The sequence below is a fragment of the Vidua macroura genome, chromosome 5, assembly GCF_024509145.1.
Source record: "Vidua macroura isolate BioBank_ID:100142 chromosome 5, ASM2450914v1, whole genome shotgun sequence".
In the NCBI taxonomy this organism is placed as follows: domain Eukaryota; kingdom Metazoa; phylum Chordata; class Aves; order Passeriformes; family Viduidae; genus Vidua; species Vidua macroura.
In genome coordinates, this window is record NC_071575.1 from 11,429,932 (window position 1) to 11,443,686 (window position 13,755).

Consider the following 13,755-nt stretch of genomic DNA (forward strand, 5'->3'; position numbering starts at 1 on the left):
TTTCTAAACACTGAGTTTAATATTCCTGCAAATGATATTTCAGAAGAGGTGAAGAGTATTTCATGTATTTGCTTTCTGTGCAGTTGTTTCTTAAACCTAATATTAAAAAAAAAACAGGAAAAGCATTTTCTTTATTCCATCAGATGTCATTCTCCCATATTTAAAGGAATAAGCGTCAGGTGTTGTACAGTCTGTAAATACTAGAGAAAATAAGGGCTATCCATTAAGTCTCTTGTTTGTGTGGTGCCATAGCAGCAGGGTATGGCAATGTTTTCTCTTTGCAGTAGATAACAACAGTACTGTGAAATGCAAGTAGTAAGGCCAAGAAGATATTCAACTGACATTCTAGTACCTCCAGATTTTCTCCCCAAGCTTAGTATGGAAATCTCATATAGTACCTTAAAAAATTGTGGAAAAAGGGAAATAACCGTGCTGGAATTATTGTAGGAAATGAAAAGCATTTTCAGAGACCAACAAGAAAAATTATAAGGAGGAAAGGAAATTAGGAAGTCAATAATTATAGAAATTGTGAGATAGCTTTCATTTAACCTTTGAGAAGAAAAAAAACCAACAAGCATAAAACTGTGCATTAATTGCAGTTCTTAAAGGACTGGTTCCAAAAAGAAAAAAAAGTGGACAAGAACCTGATGATTTGACTGTTCTACCATCTTAACACGATTGAAAGAGAAATTAAATAATGCTACAAAATAGGAAATTTTAATAAAAAACCCACCATCTTCACTTGTTACTAGCCAACTATGAGTAGGAGTTGTATTACATAGGACAATTTGTAAGTATAAGGCAGAGTCAACTCAACTTTAAATATCCAAAATGTCAAACCAGAAATCTAAGCTCTAATCAATGGTTAAATGTGCTACTTTGCCATCAGAAATACTTCATCACACCTATGCAAGCAGGAAAGCATGAGAAGGCGTAATCTTGCCTTCCTGCTTGCATAGGTGTGATGAAGTATTTCTGATGCTTTCTGCATGACAAGTTATGTTTTAGCATTTTTTGTCCGATAGAAAGTGTCAATGAATATGCTTTTCATTTCCAAAGCTAATTGTCATTGGCTTACACAGAACATCAACCAAATGAAGATGTTCATATTCTTGTGTCATCCACTCACAAATACATGAGAAAAAATATTCATATTAATTCTACTAAATTAATTATAAGATCAGGGCAAACACATTCTGTAGCAGCATATAGGTGGAACACGTCAAACTTTTTAAACATTTATCTTTTTAACTTGTTGAAGTAGTATGTAAATGCAACGTGTAGGAAACATCTCCTAGAAAGAAAAAGTCAGAGCTGATTTGTGGAACACTTCAAGGAAGTTGCCTATTTTGTTTTTTAGTAGTATGTACAATTAGTTGTATATTTGCATTTCAGCTTTATGTTAACTTTTCTGCTTTTTTGCAATTTGGAATTCTAATGGTAGATACAGAAAAACACAGATGTGGGAGTTATTTCAGGATATATGGAGTAAAGCATAAGCAGAAATCCTCTCCAGGAAGGTTGCAGAAATCTGCTTTGAGAGTCTTCAAGTTGCATAGTGCTGAAAGACATCACACAACTGGAAAAAACTGGTCTTAATAGGACATCATAAGGCAAAATAAAGAAGCAAAAAGGTACCTGCAAAAATATCGTCATGTTGGCTGACTGAAAAAGTTTAAGGCAAATTTTTGAGGAGTGAACTGATTTTGAGTTACTGAGTTTTGTAGAAGTCAAACTTAAACTCCTGTTTCTCGATTATTGTTTGGATAATGGTGTGGGTAACCCTTAAAGAGCTGAGGGGCCATTTCTGTTCTCAGCACCCATGAAAATGTAGACTCATGCTAGGTCTTATGATACAGCCATGAGGGCTGAATGAATCAAGGTACAAGTTTGAAAAGTTATTCTACACTAATGTTTAGATTTTGCGATTTCACTGTTCAGGTGTTTAGAAGTACTTTTCTTCTGATGTCCCGTTAGAAAAAAATAAAGAAAACCAAAGCGAATATGAACCCAAATCAAAAACCCACCCAAGAACAACAAAAAAATCACAATAAATACTCAGCATGAGTTAGGAGGATTATATCACATTATTCCTCTCATAAGAATTTGAGAGGAATAATGTGATATAAGAAAAAAAATTATGATAAACTGGCATGTTCCAATGATCTTTGTTACCTTATGATTTCTTTCTTCTACAACTTTTGGTCTTAGTAAATTAATTCAACAGAGAAGAAAGAAGAAATGTGATAAAAATCACTAGATTTTATTTTTTGTTGAAGAAAGAAAAGCTAGTTCAGATTTACTGTAGTACCTGAAAATGAAAAACACGCATGGATAATCCATACTGTTCACAGAAATCTATTGCAATGGAGAAAATTACATTTATACAATGGATCAGCATGGCTAACAGGTATGTTTCAATGTAGTAACTGCTGATCACTGGGGTAGTGTCTAAAAGCGTGCGTGTGGAAGAGATGCTGTTATATCAGGCCACTTAGGCTCATTACTCTTCAAGTTGCTGAACAGACAAGTTGAATCAGTGTTGCATTCTGGAGTTTGGGTTTAGATTAGGGTTTTTAATTTATGTTAAAATAAGTCAAGTTCTGTAATACCGTGTTTCCCCCGCGTTGTTCCCCCCCCCCCGCGGTTTCTGGCCCCATGTTGCCTGCTGCCGGCTCTTACCCCTGTGCCGCTCCTGTAACCACCCTGCCGTCCGGCCCCGGGAAACCCCGTACTGGCCGCCCCAAGCCACACGATCCCGCTCAGCCCGTGGCTCGGTGCCCGCCCCTGCGGGGTTCTCTGGTTGGTCGCTGTTGCTGGCGTCACCGCCGCGGCAGCCGCCCCTATTGGCCGGCAGGCCGTGGATCCTCTCGCCTCGCCCCTCCATAAAACCCTATCCCGCCGGCAGCCAGGCGCCATTTTCTCCCATGCGAGTGCCGGGAGCGGTCGCGTCTTTCCATCGAACCGTGCCGCGTGACCAATAAACCGTTCCTGCCAAGCACGGAGTAAATGGACAAATTCCTTCCTCTTTGCCGGGTCCCTAGCGCACGGTAACAGCGGTTGGCCAGCCCACGCACCCGAGACACGGAGCCGTGTCCGGGAACCCGCGGCAGCAAACCCCGGCAGCACGTGGAAGCTACGCCACAGCCGGGCTCCCAAGAGCCGCGTGCAGTCGGGGAGAGCGAAAACCCATGCCGCAAATCAGTGACTTTTTTTTCTGCATAAACTCTGTTCTGTGACTCTACCTTAAGAAACTCTAGATCTACTTGTCCTTTCAGCACAGATTTCCCTTGAGGTCTCTGGTGGGCTTTCACCAGGGAGCCCTGGAAAATCCTTCCCTGTGAATTAGCTTAAAGGAAACTTAAACCAACTGAATGACTTCACATTTAGCAACAAAAAATGCATAAACCAAGAAAGAATTTGACAATTTTTGTGATATCAGGCTTTTTGCCTTGCATCATATAATTTGGCCTGGAAATGTGAAAAGTACAAGGTAATAAAGTGTTATAGAATTGCCAAAATAGGAGCTCTTTTTAGGCATTACCTAAGATCTAAGGTAAAGACTAAATCTAGGAACATTTGTGCTGACCATATGCTGTAACTCTTGGTTCAAAATTTTTGATAGCATGCAGTCAGATACCCTTCCAGTTAAGAGACTACCATTTCTTTAATGATAGAGTTTCCAGCAGCATCTATTCTTTATCACAATGGACTCAAATGACCCATGTCTTCTAGAGATAGAACAAAGGTCACAAAATCTAGTCTCTTCCATACATAACAGAATTCTATTTCCCCTTATTTAAATTAATATACTTAAACCCTTTATATATGTATTGTTTAGAAAGTTATTGGTATTATAACAATAGATGTTAACACTTAGAGGTAACACCATAACATTTTTCTGTATTAAAATATATTTTATACTATGAATTTTCTATATTCTGTATTATTTTATTATTACTGAAATAAATTATAAAATACAATGTCTGCTTCCAAAACTATTTCTATTGCCAATATAAATACAATAATTTTCTTATAAAAGCAATGTTCTTAATTTCTTTTTAGAGATAAAAGAGGTAATATCTTAATATTGTTGTAGTCTACAAACAAGTTAACATTATAAGATTTGCATAAAGTAAAGTAATTGAGCACATTCTTCAACTGCTCATTGAATCTGGGGAGAACAGATGCTGCTTACTCCCAGAGGTGTGCAGAAAAAGGGGGAAGAATACATTATACACTCAAATATGACCCTCTTATTAATACAATTTATTATGTCAGTCTGCAAGTGCTCCCTTTCATTTTTATGGAACAAAAAAACCTTGCGCATACAGTAAAAATTATTAGGAATTAGAATGTCATTCTGATTTAAATATATCCATGACTTTGGATGGGATGTTTTTGTGAGGGTTTTAGGTGTTGGTTGTTTTGTTTGGTTTGTTTGTTTTTTCAGTTACTCAAACTATTTCTTATGTCAATAAAAGCAGCTACAGTAAATCACCTTTCTTGTTAATTGGTTGAGAGGGTTCCATGTGAATTTAAGCCCCACAGGTGAATGGATGAATGAGATTTAACTGCATTTCTCTTTAGATGTCTAGCCAGTGAGCCTTTTTCAAAGGTTGTTCTTTTTTTCCCCAGGCTTTCACATGTATATAGCAATATAATTTTAGAGGCTATGGCTATCTTCAGAATGTTTATTTCTTATTCCAGGCACGTACGGCACTCAATCAACTGCCTACTTTCAAAAAAATAACAAAACTGCAGTGGAAAAGTTTTCAATCTTGTCACAGAAAAGACAGGTAATAGAGGACAATGTTGTCATTCTGATGAAATTTCATCATAAATGAAAGTCCACAGTACATAAATCTTCATAGTATGGAAAATCAGAGATCAATTATCCTATTAATTCACATAGACATTAAATATTTTGTATGCATGGTTTCTGTAATTACATTAATATAGCAGATGACCAAATCATGAATCTCAGCACTGCAAGAATGGGTTGCTTTGGTATAAATTAGCCACAGTTCCATGATAGACTTCCAACATTATGTAAAATGAATTTGATTATCCAAACAACAATGCAAGTAGATGCAAACAAGCTCAGCATAAGACTAAGTGGTGTGAAATCAGTGATCCAGGTAATGGATATGTAATTTACATTTACTCAGTGGTTTACAGCCCATGGTAAGAACGTCTATTGCATATTCCTGGCATCTAGCCATTTAAATTTTTAACCTACTCTGTTTAAAGTCACTTCCCACTTTCAGAAATGTGTTCCCAGAAAATTCTTATTGAACTGCTCCAAAAATTCTTATTGAAGTGCTCCAAACATCAAGGGTAGTTCTCAAAGAATAGCTTAAAACAAGGTAATAATTTGTGGTTTGAAATCGAAGGGTCAGAAATCAGACAACTACAAAATAATGTATTATAATGAAACATCTCTCCCCTGGGAAAGTGTAGCACAATATTGTTTTCAATAGTTTACTCATAATTCAAAAGCTTCGATTTTTAAGTCACAAGGTATCATTGTCATCTCGCTCCAGAAAAGAAAATTAGCAGCAGTTAAAACGTACAATGTTAGACCTTGATTCCATTAACACATGTGAGGAATTCTTCTGCTTAGTCAAAACCAATAATCTTTGAGCTTTATGTTCCAATATATGTCTGAAAATCTCACTTAATGCTCTCCATAAAAATAATACAAATAACCCTTGCAGAAGAACTCTACTCCTCTGTGAACTTAAGTGCAGTTGGCAACTAGCAAAAAAATATTTAAAAAATTGGGAAAAACCACAACTTAGATATATCTTTATCAGTATATCAACCCACAACCTTGGCATGTCTATAGGTATTCAGCTGATGGATCACTAATCCTCTCTTCCAGTTTAGTTCTAATTATACTCTCTTCTGGCAATTGATTTTAAGGGATTACATGACAACAATATCATTAAAAATAGATCACTTGTACCACATATCTCTTACAATATATGCAGCATATGCTATTCAGAAGGTAGAGCAATACATGACAGTACAAACCTATGACTTTGGTACTGAATTTACTGAAACATTCCATACACTTCAGACTACAAAGCATCTCTAGGCTGTATTAAAACAAACAAAAAAACCCCAAAACAAACAAACAAACCCCAAAACCAACCAAACAAACAAAAAACAAAAACAAACAAAAACTAACAGAAAAATAAATTTTAAAGAAATCCTGATTTTTCTGACATTTAAAGTCATCAAAACTACTTTCTTTTCTGCACCCTTCCAGAATAGAAATGCTAACCCTGAAGTGAGGAATAAACTCCAAAGTAAGAAATTAAAAATTAACCTGTTTCACAGGAGAGTTTAAAAAAAACCCTAATACATTTGATTGTAGAAGGAAAGAAAGGTGGAGAGAACCATAATGCTCAAAGTTTACATGGGAGTTATTCCACAGTCTAAGTTATTTTTCTGCATAAACAAGATTTATGTAATTAAATTCTCTGCATGAAAAAGAGATGTAACTTCCCCATGGACTATTGAACTCCAGATTGAATATTCATGAAATATAATGAGTTTTTTTTATGAACAGTAGTTCTAAGTTTTACCACAGAATGACAGAGATATTACACTGAGAAATATGGTCAAACGAGGTATTGGCAATATACATTTCTCCACAATATGTAATGTACCTATTTCTCCTATACCTTTTCTCAAAATCTTGTTCTGTAAGTGTAGCCCTGCTGTGCCATATTTCTTTGTGGCAAATTCAGATTATTGATACAACATATTTAAGGGCAAGAAAATAGCTGATGTTGTAAAGACAGGAAGTGAAGAAGAGGAAAACACATTTCAATTTTCTCACACTCTGATTCAGCTTGGCAATCAGAATTTGATTCTGACACCCAGCACAAGTTAGATCAGTAATATGGTTGAAAACCTTAATACTTAGTTGACTAAATATTACTCCTCTTAATGTTTGCAATTCTCATTATCATCTTACAACTTTGTGATTTCAATATTTGATCAGTAATAGAATTATTTTCTACTCCTGGAATTACTACATCTCTGCCAAAATAAATTAATTTTAATCGGATTTGGACTGCAACCTGAAACAACAAAATCTGGATTATGAAGCACCACAAGTATAGACATGTAACAGATCAAGTAGTATGCAGTATTCAACACAATTTTTTTTTAAAAGGGTGTTTTTCTAACCATTGTTCCTTTGTATTTATCTTGATATCTAGTAGTCATTGTTAAGTCAGAATTAAAACAACTTGCTTTGGACTGCTTATGCCTTGCCCTTTGGGGAAGCTATTAGTATATGACATCAGATTACATGAAGGATGGCAGTCAGAGAAGAATTTAGGTATCTAAAACATATGTAGTTACCTAAAACCTGCAGATGAAGAGGTATAATAGGTTCAAACACACTTAATTTGTTCATTAATTTATTTCCCTAAACTCAGAGAAGTGTCAAAAATGGGAAAGAAGAAAATGTGTTGCTTAGAGGAGACTAATCCTTATACAAAAGCTAAAGTCAAAATGCCATAACTATGGTTTTATTTTGAAATGCCTCGTTCATGAAAGTGCTGTGGAAACATAGGATGCATTGTGACAGATAGGCCTGCTTTTGCACATGTTTATTGTACCACATTTTTCTTTACTAGGATTTAGTATTGCAGAGGGAAAGATGATTTGTTTCCCTTTTACTACGACTTGATCTGTGGGTCTTCCTGGGCCACAGAGGCAGAGTACAGGCAGATATGACTGGGTGGGGTGGTGGTGACTTGGGAAACTATACCACTGTGGGGCAGAGGGGCTTCTGAGAAGCTAAAGGAACATCTCAAGATCTACATGTCTTGCAAGTTTGAAAAACTGCAGGCATCTGAAAAGGATCATGTCAAACTTACCACAATTTACACAACCATTGAAAAGATTCTGGTCCAAGGAAGAAATCTGGGTTAAAGGACATTATTTTCAAAAGCACAGTAGGCTGATGACAGCAGAGTACAGAAGGCTGGCTTTCAATTCAATGTCTCCTCTGATTCATTCTGAGCTTTATACAAAAAATATCTTGACATAACTTGTAGTCTGATAAAACCTAATTTCAAAGGTGCACTTCTGGCATGTGTAGGGTGCTCACTGCACATGAACCTCACCCTCTGCTTTCTCTCTCTCTCATGTCCCTTCTAAAAGTACTATATTCATTGTAAAATGTGTCTACTGCTGAAGGAGTACCTGGGAAACAGTAGGCCTAGATTTAGGCCCTCCTTGGCCAAACCATGTTCACATCCAAATCTATGTTTTGTTTATACAAGGAAAAGTCTGAAAAGTATGCAATACACAGTATTTGATTTTTCATGCAATAGCTGTGCCACTGGTCATTTCCAGGAAACTGAGAAAATAATACAATTCATTTCAAAAGCTCACCTCAGAGCTATACTAAAATACTCACATAGATATGTCCAGTATGCAGCAGAGAACAAAGTATATTAGAGGCTGAACTTGGAGAGAAGTTCCTGAATTCCAATACTTGCTTATGCATTTTATTAATTACTTGATATAAAGTAAGTAAAAACTTCTATACTGCACATATAACACTATAATCAGACTGCTCCCCATACGTCTTCCCTAATTTCTAGAGGTCATTGAGAATAAACAATTATATGTCTTGGATACTTGGTAAATTTTCATAGTAATCCATTATTCAAAGGTTTCACATGACTTAACAGAAAAAAAAAATATATTATATATATATATATATATATATATATATATATATACACACCTTTTCTTCCAAGAAAGTTTGCTTTTGAGTATGAGTTATTGGTTTTACAGCTGCCTTTCAACTTTAGTGGAAATTGCAGTCTTCAAGAAAGGAAAACTGTAGTGTCCTCAGGAGTCATATGCCAACAAATTTTGATGGGGGAAGTCTCAATGAGAACTATACCATGATATCTTCTAACAGCTTAGAGAGGAAAATGATTCCTGCTTGCAGAAAGACCCACAAACATTTATTTTATGAGCTTTGAGAGATTTGGATACATCAACAAAAGTTCTTCTGGGTCACTTCTTCTCTGCTTCCTAAAATCTCTATATGAAAAAGTTCCTCAGTCTCTGTCAGAAATATTACATTCTGTAATTGTACGAGTGTAATTTTTGTTATTAGTGAAATAGCTGAACATGTTTTCAATAATCAAGTGGTAAGCTGCATTATACTGGGGAGAGTTCAAACAGTGTAGACACAAAAGGTATAAAATCCTTTAGAAAATATGAGGCTGAACAAACTGTCAGAGAATCAAATTCTTAGGCAAATTTATTACAATCTATAATTATCTTGCAAAATAGTTTTATTTATTAAGACTTCACTCACAAAATGTGGGTTATATACTACTTATATCCAGAAGCATAATGGAAGATAACATTTCTATCCTGAGAGGTTCCAAACTCTGCTATTTAGGATAATAAAAGACCATACATTAAACAAACTATTATTTTGATGATTAGGAAAGTGTATTTTGCAGTGTAATTAATCGTCTGTAAAAAGGATTTCTTTTTAAACCCTGTGATTAGAGCCTTTTTAAAAATACCTTTGTCCTCCACACTTTTCTACATTCTGTTAATTGTATCTATCTGAATCTCTCTCTGCAATTTTCCTGCTTATCAGAAAAGATGTGTAATGCATTGTGATTAGCCCATTGGATGGATATTTATAATTTACATTTTATGAAAGAGATTCACGCTGTTCTAAACAGTTCTTCCTTTATTATATTTTCAAGTATGCTAATAACAAAAGAGACGCTGGGTATTTATTCTTGTCACTGAATAAAAGCATCAAATCGCTACATGAAATGTGGTAGAGCAGGTAGCCTTAAGCAGAGGTATATAAACCAGTCAAAACTGGATCAAAAATAGACAGCAAAGGCCTAACAAAAATCTGCAAAATGGATAGGTTTATGCAGATTGCTGAAGATCACCCAGAGTGAAAAGACACTTTCTATTCAGCCTTGTATGTAGAATTTTACTATTAAATGTACTTAAGAAACTTTTTTGACTTTCTGAAAAAATAATAACTGCCTTGCTTCTTTCAATCAAGAGACATAAGAAATATGGGTTTTCCCCTATATGACTTATAAAATCTATTTTTTAACTACATAACTACTAAATGCATTAATTTTATTTTCTTTTCACCCCAAATTTTCAAAATGTTTTGTTCTTCCTATACAGCTTTCTCGTCAGACTTAACAAAAGGAGTGGCATGGCAGAAAAGTTTAAGGAAAACTCATCTGGAAAGGATATATACTATACTTACATTGAGCAAAAAATAAGATGTGCTGCTGGGATGCTTTCTAAAAATTATTTAATTATTATATTTTCATTGCACGTTTAATCATATATCTACCATATTAAAGTACATTATACCAATATTTTATAGCAGGACTGGTAGCCACTTGTGAATTGCACTGATTTCCCCCTTTTCCTTCAGATATTTAATTTTTACTGTAAGTTTACAGAATGCTGTGAAGAACGATTGAATATTATGGTGGGGAGGGGTGAATTAGTTATCATATACTCCAGGAATGTATGTTTACTTTCACTGTCACCTTGTGCATGCCACATGCAGTAGACCAGAGTACAATGAGCACAATACCTGTGAATATGTTTCACATTAGATAACAATCCAAGGATTGTCTACAAAACCAACAAATTGAAAAATACTTCCAAGTTAGTAAGCATTGAAAACTGCAAATTAATAATTAAGGCTAAGAAATAATAGGTAGGACAAGCAATTCAGTAGGTGAGATGCAATGGTATACTCTGAGTCAGCTGAAGAAGACCTATTAGAATCACAAAGGTGACTTCTGCTCAGAGAGTGCCAATGCCCAAAATGAAGTGTTTATACCTGCTATCCAAAGTTCACCCTGTTAGGAACAAAACAGACCTTCTGCCAGGGGTGGCTACACATATTTTCTCTACAAGACACTTCCTGGGAAAAGAGGGGAGTTTGCATATGATTCTATATAAAACTGGGACATGATTAGAGAGTGCATACATTCAAAGGAGTTCATGAGTTCTCTAATCTAAACCCTGGCTTTTGGAATCACTCTGTCTGGTGAAAGCAGTAGTTCTTGTTTCTGATTTGAGCTGACATGAAGCTTTGAACACAAGCCTTGAACACAACTATCAGCTTGAAAGGTAACCTACAAAATGACTGGAAACAAAAAGAAAAATAACTAAGTTCCTTGAAAAAGTATTCCTGGTCTTTTGCAATGTAAAAGTTTGAGCAGGTAAAAAACCTTCCATTGGCAGATTTCAATTTACCATCTGAGCACTGGATTAATTTTCAGTAATTCTGACTTGTTCCAGTATTTACAGGTCTGTATTTTTTTCTCCTCAATTTATTAGATTTTGATATACCTGTGCAACAGAGCAAAACCAAAATGCAAATGCTCCCGGATACTCATAGCCCAAGCATCAGAGTTAGGTAAGCACTAGAAATGCTTTGTGGTCAGAAATAAGCTGTTTAGTTTAGGTTGGATTTGTTTTGTTTTGCATTTAAGTTGAATACAAGGTTTTTTATTATTATTTTAATAATTCAAAGTAAAAGTAAATGGAGAGTCCTCCACAGGAACATTCTGATTCTCAGAAAACTCTTAAGAAACCGGGTTTCATGCAGAGTCAAGAATATGGGGTCATCAAGAAAAATTTAGATGTTAGACATCTGCTTCTGTGCTGTGGCAGCTGTGAGTTTAACTGGCAATTTCCTTGTTTGTTTTATAACTTAAAAATGAAAAAATAGAAACATTGACAGGAGTTAAATTGAGTAAGTTCCGTATTTTGTGGGATTTTTCCCTCTGACTTTTTATCTTTTTTTTTTTTTTTTTTAGAATTGTTATCAGTGTAATACTCACATTCCCAAAGCACATTTTCCTTGTCAACGTGAAAGTTGTCTTCCCAAAAGGAATCAGAGGGAAAAATGCCATTGTAAAGTATTTTATTTCCAAGTTGAGGAGCAAGTAAAATGCCAGCAGCCAAAGTGCAGATGCAACTTTGCTGCAAACAATGAATTTGTTTTCCAATTTATTTCTCATATTTTCCTCCAGAGATTCTCACCTAAATTTCCTTACTCCTCTCTAGCTCAGGAATAAATGTAATGTCAGGAAATCTATTTCACAAATCTTAATCCCAGTAGATATATGTATTTGAAGGTTCCTTTTCAATCACATTGGCAGGGCAAAAAAGTAAACATGCCTGGATTACTGTGTGAATAGCTTGATGTCCTCTTAAAACAAATCAAGAATTAAAGCTACAGAATTATTACAAGGTGTTATTTATAGGTTTTGGTTCCTAAATTTCACTACCAGGACAGTACTCTGTGACATGAGAGATGTATGATTTTGACACAAGGGAAGTTGAACACTAAAAAAAAAGGTGAAATGTTTGATGTTTTTCCAATTAGTGATGAAACAATACTGGAAATAAAGAATATTACCGTTCATCTACAATTTTTTTGGGATCCTGTGAGCACCTGTGTTCCTTAGGGCATTTAAAATATTTGTGTATTGCAAAACCCTGGAATTAAGTGGTCTCCTCGGTTTTAAATATTGATGCAGTCAAGGGTAATGCTCAGTTGTCTAAATTTCAATGAGTTTAAGATAAAAAAATATAGGTGAGTTTCAGAAAAAACAGTATGAAGAGTGGAAGACTCTGGAATAATCTTGTTATAGAAGTCATATAACTTTGGAGCATTATAAATATACCAGATAAAGTTTGCTTATTATATAATACAGTGGAAATCCAGCTGGTAGAAATTTGATCAAAAATGAGGCTCTGTGATTTAGAAATAATTTCCTGGCACACTGTGATAACAGAATAAGAGGCACCTGTCACACCTGACAACAAATTTCTGTTTTTTTAATCTGAAGCATCTATATAAACACACACTTCTAAAACATTTATAGTTTTCTGAATACACCAGATACATGGTTTTGGTTTTCTGTTGCATCAAAAGATGTAGGAGAAGAGGACTTCCTAAAGAGAAATACACATCATCTAGACTAAATCCACTTAGCAAAATGATGATGGGCAGTGATTGAAGTATATGCTATTTATTCAAGCATAGCAATAACTCTCTGGAGGGAGAAAAACAGGAGTGAAAGTTGGATATGTTGTGTTATCATAAGGGCAAAATAAAAAAAAAATTGTTAACCACAGATTTTAAATCTTCTAATGTTGGAAAACTACATCTTCACTGTGCTTGCAGTGAAAGGCAAATCACATGGGAAATCTTTGCTATGTAGGTAATTTGGAAATCATTCTAAACAGAGGTTTAAAGAATTGTAAATGTAGCTGGGTTTGATTTAATGGAAAAGAAACAGGATCAAGACAGTAAATTGTTAACAGCATCTCAGATAGTCATGGAGGAGCTTGACTTTGTCAGCTTAAATATTTAGCCTCTGCTCAACAAAAAAAAATGTGCCAAGAGAATAGTGAACATTAGTTTATTGCCTGAAACAGCAGCAGTTTTAATTGATTGACAAATGAACAGAAACAAAGAATAAAAAAAGTAAATAAAAACACTGCAAGAATGGGCAGTTTTGTAATTGGAAATTGTAAAGGTCACTGAACATGGCTTATTGCTATCTGTTTGAATGGAACAATTGCTTTGTGGAAATCTTTATGTGGAGCTTGGATATGAGCAATGTTGACTTTCATAAAATGAGGGTGCTTTTTATTAATACTTTGAGCATGAGTGGACAT